This window comes from Chenopodium album, chromosome 24 (genome assembly GCF_948465745.1).
Source record: "Chenopodium album chromosome 24, dcCheAlbu1.1, whole genome shotgun sequence".
Taxonomy (NCBI): Eukaryota; Viridiplantae; Streptophyta; class Magnoliopsida; order Caryophyllales; family Amaranthaceae; genus Chenopodium; species Chenopodium album.
Window position 1 is genome coordinate 30,219,144 of NC_137857.1, and position 12,072 is coordinate 30,231,215.

Here is a 12,072-nt window from a genome sequence, read left to right on the forward strand (position 1 = left end):
GGAACCAGGGAAACCATCATTACATCTCACAATACCCAATGCGCGGGAAAAGGAATACGCCTTTATAAGGAAGCTTCTGTTACTCTGTTAGAAGCTTTCTCATTTCATTTTCTCACAAGAAAACAGAGCTTTCAAAAAAAAAAAAAAAACTTTGATCTTTCCATTTGAAGACGAACACCATTAATGGCGTGGCCTGCAGATCAACTACCAGACTACAAAATAGCTCACCTGTACACCGAAGACGGTATATTCTTGTACTTTTTTGTTCTTGTACTTTATATTTGTTGTTTTTTGTAAATAAATGTTTCGTGGGTTTGTTTTATTTTTCTGAATTATGGTACTTTTGCTTGGATGTAGCTTAGATTGTGGTAGATAGTGACATTAGGACAAAATTTGTGTTTTTATGTGTGTTATTGATTATAAAGTAAGTGTGGGTAGGGTTTTAGGGTTTAGTGTAGAACAGGGGAGTTGCAGGGTGGGTTTGAACATGAGTTTGTCCTTAGTTGTTGATACCTTGCGTTGTATCCATAGGTATGGAGGCTTTGGCTGATCTCACCCTCTATGGAGCCAGCAGGATCTCCTCGTCACCCACCTCTTCCCGAAGCTGTCCTGGGGTGCTATGATTGCTATGCAGCGTGTGTGCGTGAAGTGGAGGCTCTGGTGGCGTATGCGCAATTACGCATACACCCTTCCATTCCTAGGCCCTAGGGCTGCTGTGAACACATGGATCCTGGATGACCTCGTCTTCAACGATGGTCGTGACTTTCATGCCTGGATTAACAAGGACATGACCGTCTATTTCGATGGATTCCCCTGTTGTTCAAGGATGAAGAGTAGGGTAGTTGTAGGGATGGGGGGTAGGTCTCCAGTGAGCAGCTAGATGGTTTTTGGAGTTGTGCTGCTCTTTTTGTAAAGCTTTTATGTTTTTATGTTTTTATGTTCTAAGATCATTGTCATGGTAAGGTAGGTAGTGTAGTGACAGATTTGGGTAGGTTTTTGGTTTCTGTCACTACCATGACAATTGAATTGATGATGTAATGGCTTCTTATGAGAGGCCTTACTGAAATGTATTGAACAAAATCCATCTTTTGTTGATGATTGGTGAATGAAAATTTCTTATTTTGCATATATGGTTATTCATCTTGTTATACTTAATATGCTTACATTATTGTATGATTATCAAATTATTCTACTTTGTATGGTTGTTGAACATGTTCTTGTCATGACTAAATCACTAGTCCTAATTAAAATATGTGTTTTGTATGTTCAAATGGCAGATAAGCAAATGCCTGAAATCAAACCATGCATAATTGTTCACCATGGTGGGGAATGGTTAGAGTGTGGTGAAATGATGTACATTGGGGGTAGTGTTAGAGTGTTTGATGGATTACATATGGATTTAGATGCTACTTATGTCAGGGAATTGATAGAGTCTTTGGCATACCATGATATAGTGAAGCTTCATTACTTGGACCCAAGGAAAACATTAACTGATGGTGTTAGGTATTTAGGTTTTGAGAGGAGCACTTTTGATCCATTTCTTGCTTTGTTATTAGAGCACAAGGTCATTCATGTATACACTGAGCATGAAAGTGGGACTGATGATTTAGGTGGGGGTTCTTTCTTGAATATGTTGACTGGTGGGGCATCTGGTAGGTCTAACCCTAGGAGTAGTGATGTGAATGAGGTCAATGAGGTGGATTATGATAGTCAGGGAACAGATGAGGATGACATGGAATTTGTAAATGCTAGGATTAGGGTTACTCAAGAAAAAAAGGAACTAGCATCATATGAGGAAGAGCTTAGTATGTTGCAAAGGTTGGCTGACTCAAAGGGTAAAGACAAACTTAATGTTGATGATAATTGGGAAGATTGGAGTGACAATGGGAGTTGTAGTGAGGGGGAAGGTGATGATGAAGACTGTGGTTATTTGGTTGCACCTGACACTATAGATAATGTTAGGAAACAGCAGAGAGTACTAACTGGTGATGCAGATTCTTCTTTTTTTGTGGGACAGTCTTATGAGAATGCTGCAATGTTTAAGAAAGCATTGGGGAACTACTCAATTGAATCAGGCAGGGATGTTCCATATTTTAGGAATGATAGAGACAGAGTAGGTGCCAGATGTAAGCATCATGAGAAAGGCTGCCCATGGAAGATCTGGGCCTCCTGGGATCAAGGGAAAAAATATTTTAAAGTAAAAACACACATAGGCAAGCACACATGTGGTAGGTCAGCAAGAGTTAAGAGAATGAATGCAACCTGGATTGCCAACACATATGCCAACAAGTTTAGGGTCAACCTTTACATGAAGCTTCATGACATAGTGCAGACAATCTGGTTGGAAAGGGGAATCAGGGTAAGCAATTTCATTGCTTACAGGGCAAGGAAGAGGGGGCAGGCCTTGATAGTGGGTGAGTATGAGGAGCAGTATGGTCTTCTCCCAAGATATGCTGCTGAAATACTTAAATCCAACAGGGCAAACACAGTCAAGATGCAATTGAATGCTAACATTTTCCAAAGACTGTACTTATGTTTTGATGCTCTAAAAAAGGGATTCTTAGCTGGTTGTAGGCCTTTCATATCATTGGATGGATGCTTTTTGAAGGGACCATTTGGGGGGCAGCTTTTGGTAGCTGTAGGGAAAGATGGGAACAACCAAATGTTCCCCATAGCATGGTCTGTTGTAGAAGTGGAGAGTACAGACAGTTGGTCCTGGTTTCTGACTTTGCTAGGTGAGGATTTAGGGACTATGACTGGTGCTGGTTATACATTCATGAGTGACCAGCAAAAGGGGTTGCTTGCTGCAGTTGCTGCAGTGTTTCCTGAAGCAGAGACTAGGGTATGTGCTAGGCATGTATATTGCAATTTCAGGGGTGTGTTTGGAGGTAGTCTTGAGTTCAGAAAGCAGTTCTGGATTATTGCTAAAAGTTCAACAGAGAATGATTTCAATGCAAACATGCAAGTGTTGAGGGAGATATCAGAAGATGCAGCAGATGATTTGATGAACAGGAACTACATGAAATGGTGTAGGGCCTTCTACAGCACTACCTCATGTTGTGAATCTGTAGACAACAACATGAGTGAGGTATTTAATGCCTACATTTTGAACTCAAGGCATAAACCCATCATAACTATGTTGGAAGACATCAGAGAAAGTCTGATGGAAAGGTTACATAAAAAAAGGGATGAAATTGGGAAAAGAGAGGTGGTGCTATGCCCTAGGATTCAGCAACAACTAGAGAAGCACAAGGTTTGGGCAAGAGGGTGGAATGCCTTTTGGGATGGAGGGTTTACTTATGGAGTAAGGAGAGGGGCAACACAGACAAAATTTGTAGTCAACTTGCAAGCTAGAACTTGCAGTTGCAGGGCTTGGCAAGTGAGTGGTATACCTTGCAAGCATGCTGTTGTTGCCATCTGGAACAAGGTTGATGAACCTGAAAATTATGTGAGTGATTACTTCAGTAAAACAACCTATCTGAAAGCCTATGATTATTTACTTGAACCTCTAAATGGTCCTCAAGAGTGGGCAAGGTCTGATGATATAGTGCTGCCACCCAAACTGAAAAAAGTCCAGCACAGACCTAAGGTGAAGAGAAGGTTACAGCAGGGGGAGGTGACAGCAACTGTGAAACTAAGGAAGAAAGGAGTTGCCATGCACTGCAGCCTCTGTGGGGTCCAAGGGCATAACAAAAAAGGGTGCAAGAATGTCTCTCAAGGTGGTCCTAGCCACACCAATGCTCAGTCCAGCAGTACACAGCAAACTGATCATGCAGCTGCAGGACAGAATCCTCTTCCCATGCACATGAGAGGGATTGGCTTATATACCTACCCTAATGGCTTTCAAAGATTGTCAACAGTAAGTATTTTCTAGTCAATCAATTTCCTAGCCATTTTCTCCTACACACTCTAATTTTAATGTTAATAATTGCAACTTTGTGCAGCCCGCTCAACCTGTTCAGAGAGCTTACTACAGAGACAATGGGGGTGGTGAACAGTCAGTGTACTCTGTCAGTCAAGATGAGTATCCACTGTCCAGCCAGCCTTCTCAGAGTCAAAACACAATTTCAAGCCAAAGATTGCAGGTATTATTAGATTTAAGAAGTACATTGTAAATTTAACCAACACAATATTCATTTCATTTATTTAAATTTTCATTCAAACAGAACATGGCAAAGGCAAGGAGGCATGACAAGCACTAGGAACACATGCCTAAGGTACAATCCCTATCTCTGACTTCTACATTACATTCTAAATACAAACCAAGTTACAAAAACAACAATTAAAACCAAAATAAGCTTCCACAGTTCACAGTTGAAGCCCAATTTATACCCTGCTGCCCTTTTTAACTTCAGCATCAAATATTCACCCTCAACCTTCCTTAACTTCTTGTTGGCTTGCTTCAGATCATGCCTAAGGCTCATAACCTCTGTTTTCAGCTACTGCTTCTCCTCCATCAAGCCCAAAATGACTTCAGTCTGCCATGATGTGGGATCTTCAACATCAACCCACCTAAAATACTTGCAACCCCTCCTTTCTGTTTCAGCATCATAGTCAGGGCATGCATAAAACCTTCTACCAGGATTATCTTTAGTCCATGACCTACTCTTTGACACTAACAACCCACAATGACACCTTCTTCCCCCTGAACTCACTCCAGAACTTGTCCTTGACATATTGCAGAATTAATTTTTTTTTTTTTCCTAAATTTTTTTTCCTAAATTTTTTTGCAGAGTTGAAGTGCAGAAGTAACGGATGCAATGGAGTTTATATAGAGCTGCTGCACTTAGTTTTTGATCCAACAATATTTTGTAACGGCTAGTTTTTTGGAACCAAAAGAAACTGATTTCTAAAAATAGTTTAGGGAGTTCCTGCAATTAAGTCAGAAAGTTTAGGGAGTTGTCAGAAAGTTTAGGGAGTTCAAGTATTTCACCTGTAATTGAAGGTCAAAATTCAGTTGAGTGAGTGAATTGCAACTTTTGTAAGTTTAGTGAGTGATCTGCAACTTTTGCCAAAGTTTAGGGAGTGACTTTATACTTTACTCAACTAACACCATCTAAATGATCTATTTACCACTTCTATTTATATTAGATGGAGGAATTATCAATCTTCATTATTCGCTATTTAGTGGAACTTTTATATGATTGTTTGAGATGGAAGATAAATTTTTTTTTTTGCTCCTAATTTAACTACAAGAGCTTGTTTTAGAAGGAACTCAAATTTTTAGTCCTTTTTTTGCAATAAACATGCTAGTTGTGTCTTTGAGGGTGCTAAATAAGTCGTTTAGATGATATTGGTTTGAGTCAAATTAATATAGAGTCATTTATTTTACTACTCAAGGGTACCATATAGAAAACTCCAAAACTCAAGGGTATAATGGAAAATAAACTAATAACTCAAGGTCACCTTGTAGAAATTTGAATTTAGGAGGGTACAAGGTACAAAACTCAAAAACTTAAGGGTACCATGTAGAAAAACCCTTTTTTTTTTTTTTTGCCTCATGTTAGTTTACAAAAAAAAAAAAAAATACTCCCTCTGTTTTTTTTTTTTAATATGCATCAGTTTGACCGGTACATTTTCCGATATGCTACTTTGACCATAAATATCTTTAATTGTGTATTAGTAAAAATTGTAACAAAATTATATGATGAAACTAGACATTATGACGAATATATTCATATATAATATAATAACATTTATTCATTTTTTAGAGGTGAAAAATTAAGTCAACCATGGTATGTGAATTGTCAAAATGATGCATATAAAAAAAAACTGAGCGAGTAATATAGTTAAGTGAGATTTTGTTTGATTCACCTTAGTCTATATTTTATTATATCAACTTTTTATAATTTTTACGCATTAGAGACCGTGAAAAATCAAATGCAGCAAAAATTTAGAGACAGATGGAGTACCTAATCAAGCATGTGTTGGTGATCATGAAATTATGGGATCAAACCCCATTAAACACACTTTAGGGTGGAATTTCCTTATCCTCCCCCCCCCCCCACTTTTTAAGAGCCTATTCCGCTAACTTGGGTCGAAGAACCTGTGAAAGGTTCCGGCTCGATAGGACCCTTCTCCAAAAATAAATAAATAAATAAATAGAAAAATAATAATAAAGCATGATTGGTGAATGTGGTGGATAACTCACCTTGTGACTTAGGCCCTGTTCTATTGAGCTTCTGGGCAGGGCAGAGCAGAGCAGAGCAGATTTCAGCAGAGCAGAGCAAAGCAGAGCAGATTTCAGCAAAGCAGAGCAAAGCAGAGCAGATTGAAGCAGAGCAAAGCAGAGCCGAGCAGAGCAGAGCAGATTTCATTATTATTATTATTATTATTATTATTATTATTACTAATATTGTTATTATTACTAATATTGTTATTATTATTATTATTATTGTTATTATTATTATTATTATTATTATTACTACTACTACTAATACTATAATAATAATTGTAATGCTTTATTATTGTTATTAAATATTAAATATTATTATTATTATGATTATTATTATTAGTATTATTATTATTACTACTACTACTACTACTACTACTACTACTACTACTACTACTACTACAACAACAACTACTACTACTACTATTATTACTATTATTATAATCATTAAATTTAATTATTAAAAATTAATTATTATTAATAATATTAATATTATTAAATATTAATTATATTATTAATAATATTAATATTATTAAATATTAATTATATTATTATTAATATAATATTATTAAATATTAATTATATTATTATTAATATTATTGTTATTAAATATTAATTATATTATTATTAAATATTAATTATTATTATTATTAAATATTAATTATTATTATTATTAAATATTAATTATATTATTATTATTATTATTATTAAATATTAATTATATACTTTCTCCGTTTTCTTTTACTTGCAACACACCTTTTAAGCACGCAGTTTTAGGAGATGATTAGTGAGGGTAAACGAGCGATTTTATCAATATAATTTTTACATGAAAATTAGAATAGAGTTAAGTATCATTTGTAAAAATTATAATAAAAAATTTGTCTATTTACATTAAATAAACCAGAGTTCAAAACACGTTCCACAAGGCTGTGTTGCAAGTAAAAGAAAACGGAGGAAGTATTATTATTAATAAATATTAATTATTATTAATAAATATTATTTAGTTATTTATTATTATTAAATATTAATTATTATTATCATTAATTATTAATTATTTATTATTATTTTTATTAAATATACATTATTATTATAATAATTCAATATTAAGTATTAATTTTAAGCAGAGCAGAGCAGGGCAGAGCAGAGCAGAGCAGATTGAAGCAGAACAGAGTAGAGCAGAGCAAATTTCAGCAGAGCAGAGCAAAGCAGAGCAGAGCAGGGCAGAGCAGAGCAGAGCAGATTGAAGCAGAACAGAGTAGAGCAGAGCAAATTTCAGCAGAGCAGAGCAAAGCAGAGCAGATTTCAGCAGAGCAAAGCAGAGCAGAGCAGAGCAGAGCAGCTCTAAAGAACGGGGCCTTAGAGAGTTCCCTTACCTTTACTCTTAAGTGTTGACCCTGCATAGTAGGCTAGTAGCTGAGCTAAATCACCAATGTGTGACATATTGATTCAATTAGGTCACTTCTTCCTACCAAACCAAACTTGATTTTTATGGCTCTATGCGTTTTATTTATTTATTTATTTATTGTTACAATTGTAATATTTAATCGGCAAAAGTGGCTAGAACGGTACTAACTATTGCTTGAGTGCGCTCAACAGCATAAGTTTTAAGTGGAGCAATAAACAACACAAATTTAGGAGTTGGGTGATGTTTACATGTAGTAAATGTTTTGTGATACTGGATATTCCATGGGATTCAATTTTTTTATTATTATTATTTTTTTTTGTAACTCCCTCCCCCTCCCCTTCACGTGATTACTGCATTATTTGTATTTTAGATTTGTCTAAGGTTCGTTGAGGCAATTCTTTTCTCTAGATTAAACAATAAATTGACGTATATATTCATCATCAAACTAAGCTTTAAAACATCAAATTAAAACAAGCTCCAATAGGATATGTGTGAGTATGACCCCAAAACCTCTAGTTTAACTATTTTCTTCCTAATAAGGCCCTGTTCTTTTGAGCTTCTGGGCAGAGTAGAGCAGAGCAAAGCAGATTTCAGCAGAGCAGAGCAGGGCAGGGCAGGGCAGAGCAGAACAAAGCAAGACAGAGCAGAGCAGATTGAAGCAGCTATTTTTAAGTACTATTTTTAAGTAGAGCAGAGCAGAGCAAATTGAAGCAGAGTAGAGCAAAGCAAAGCAGATTTCAGCAGAGTAGAGCAGATTTCAGCAGAGCAAGGCAGAGCAGAGCAGAGCAAAGCAGCTCTAAAGAACAGGGCCTAAGAGTCGTCACAACTTCAATGATTATCTTTAAGCACTAAAACATCTTCAAACCACTAATTTTTTGCTACTTATTTTTCTATATGAATAGTCATTGCCAAAAGAGATTATTTGACAAAAAATTTCTTGTTATTAGCACAGTACAATGGTCCTAGGTGTCCCCTCACATGACTACTATTATATACTACGTATTTACTAACAGTTATTTCCTTGATATTAATACGGAGTAATATGTATATTAATTTATATAATATTTTAATTTAATTAAAAAAATACAAGAAGTCGGAATCCAATGGAATCTTCGACATTAGAAAACATTTATTTTATGTCATTTACGGCATCAAGCCCCAAAAGTTTGTGTTATTCATTAGTTCACCTTTTTTTTTTTTTTTTTTTTTTTTTTTTGTAAGACATTGTTTCACTTAAAGTTCACGCTGTGGAATGTACCCAAGTAGTAGTTTGAGCTATTCCAACCAAGTTTGAAGTATGCTTTGGTTGTTTTGTGTATAAGTTAAATACTTATTCTCTCCGTTCCTAAAAGTTCGACTCACTTTGTATTTTACGCAGTCTTTAATGAACATCTTTAACTAACCATGAATATCTTTAGCTATGTAAAAGTGAAAATTATAAAAAGTTGATCTCTAACATGTGGTCAAAGTTATTTTATTTTGATCACATGAATAGTAAGTAAGTCGAACTTTCAGAAACGAAGATAGTACAATAACTTATTTTTTCTATCAAAATAAAAGTAAAAACAAAAAAAGAACAAAACAAGTTCTTCTTCTCGAACTCACTTAAAATATTGGTTTTGATTTGAGTCATTTTCTTTTTGAAAAAGTTTTGCAACTTAAAAGTAATTTGAGGACTATATAAGAAAATTAAAGTGCTACAACTAAAGTTGGATGGAACATAGGATATATCAAAAAGCAAAATGTAACAAATTATATAAGCTATTTACATGTTTGTCATTGCTATATACTTCGTAGTATACACATACACAACTACATGAATATGAATTACTCCGTATATTTAGGAATTTTCCTTACAATATAACAACTAACAACACAGGATAAAACATGGTACAAAACTACAAATCAAAGAGATCCTGAGGATGAAAGGATTTTAGTGATTATAGGCCGTGGTTTGTACATGGCCTCAAGAGGTTGTCCTTCATCACAAACTTGTTTCCAATCGAAGCACTGAATCAATGAACCTAACACTAAACCCATCATTCGATTGCCCATCATTGCCCCGGGGCAAGATCTTCTACCAACACCAAAAGGCAACAACTTATAACAATGTTGATCAACCTTACCATTATTATTATTCGTGTACGTTTGAAAACGCTCTGGCTTAAATTTTGTAGGTTCGTCCCAAAGATTTGGATCGCGGTGAATAGCCCATGTATTCACTAGTAAAATGGTCCCTTGTGGTACGTCGAACCCTCCAATTTGACAATCTTGTGATGACATGTGAGGTACTAGAAATGGTGCTGGAGGGTACATTCGTAGTGTCTCTAAGATTACGTTTTGAAGAGTTTGTATTTTTTGAAGGTCCAACTCGTCGATCAAATTTTCTTGACCGGTTTGATTTATAACTTCGGATCTTACTTTGCTCATAACATCCGGGTTTTTGAGTAACTCCGACATTGCACATTCCATTGTTGTTGTAGAAGTGTCTGTCCCAGCAATTAATAATAGCTACATATATCATCGGTTTATACATGTTAAAAATAAAGCTAATTTCAATTTCTATTTACTGTATTAATATATCAATTTAGTAACTACTTAGTCAATTTGACAAATGGTCAAGATTTATTAACATATTTTAAAGATCTGGATTAAAAGATTATATTCACTACAAAACCGTTGTACCCATTGTAAAATTGTTCTTTAAATTACATAAGTACTCCGTATTAGCATTTGTAATTAAAAAATTATGTCTCGAATGGGTGCTATATTTGTTAATATATCACGTGTGCTAAATTTTTTAAATTAATATCACACATGCATAAAGAGTTAATACTTAATATCAATACAAATGAAGATTATAAAGATGAAAGAAAGAAGAAACTCACAAATATAAGGCCTTTTATAGTCTCATCAGTATACAACTCTGGTTCAGACTTCTGCAACGAAAGCAGACGATTTATCAAAGGTTGATCTTCAATTTTTTTGTGTACATTCACCTCTTCCTTTGTATGTTCATCAATAAGACCTTGCAAAAATATATCAGCCTTCTTTGCGAGCTGTTTATTCCTCTTTAAAAACCCGCCGTAATCAATCCATCTTAACACAGGAAGAACATCAGCAGGGTCCAAAGTTGAGAACAACTCGATAGCCTCTGTGATTATATCAGTAAACTGTCTCGCCTCTTCTGAATCCATCACTTGGCCTTCGCCGTTGTAGTATCTTTTCCCAACCAGCATTCTCAGTAACATATTCAGAACCACACCTCGAATTACTGACTTCACCTCAACCTTGGTGTAACCATCGCGGTCACCTGCACTTACACTGTCCTGCAGTAGTTTACTCAGCATCTGTCTTATTTCATCTTTCCTGATGCCAACAGACATGTTAAGGCGCTGTTTCGACAAAAGTTCTAGTAAACTCATCTTACGCAGGTTACGCCAATGTTCACCGTAAGAGGCAGTTACCATTGAATTATAGTTATAGCCAAGGTGTTTTCCTATGAGAAGAGGAGGACGATTGGCGAACACGATATCGTTCTTTATAAAACATTCTTCTACAGCAGATGGTGAGGAAACTAATAGTACTAAGCGTGAACCACATTTTAGAGAGACTACAGGGCCATATTTTTGTGATATTTTCTGCAAGGTTTCATGAAATGGTATTTTTAAAAGGTGTAAATGGCCTATTAAGGGAAGACTTGGTGGACTTGGAGGAAATTTATGTGATATTTTACTTTTTTGTACTATTAATTTCATGAATACTATTGATATAAATAATATTAATAATGAAATAAATGGGTTCAAAAATATTATGTTCACCATTGTTATTGTGAACTAAGGTAGTATGCAACTATGTATGTCTAAGCAATTACAAATTTATATCTATTTATGTAGGAATACTTTGCCCACTTGGTTTGACTTATAAAAAATGTCAACATGGAGAATATTTCAAAGGCTAGCTGTATAAGTAAAATAATAATTGCACCATGTCAAAGACGTACTCTAAGACGTCGTAGAGTACTATTGAAAAAAATATATTGTTGCGCATTTTGTCAAATACTTTTATTTCTAACTAGCGTTTCGACTTAGTCAACGCGTTACTCACTACATTTTTGGTATCATCAAACATGGTTAGGACTTAGAAGCTAGAAGGATTGGTAAACCGTAGACCAATAGAGCATACACGCCTTCCGGTGGACTCATGGCAATGGGCGGCACAAGCTGTTCTTTTGAGGAAAGTCTTTTTAATGATCCCGTAAATTACAAGAATATTGACTTGCCGTTATTAGCAAATTGTTAAGTCAATAAGTCATACAGTTGACTTTTGCAATGAGTATATCCTTGATTCATTCCCTAAATTGCCGTACCAAAAGAACTCACATTTGACTAAGTCGTCTAAATTTTGCTAGTATCTGATGCAAGTAAATGATAATGAAGTCATTCATACCAACCAAGATAGAGGTAGGATAAACCCAAATTCCCTAATATATTGA

The 12,072-nt window shown here is 35.2% G+C and overlaps 1 pseudogene; it reads right to left on the minus strand.

Annotated features, from left to right (window-relative positions):
• Positions 1-9,482: 9,482 nt before the first annotated feature.
• LOC145610797 (cytochrome P450 81Q32 pseudogene) lies at positions 9,483-11,401 on the minus strand (annotated as a pseudogene).
• Between the last annotated feature and the right edge of the window lie 671 nt (positions 11,402-12,072).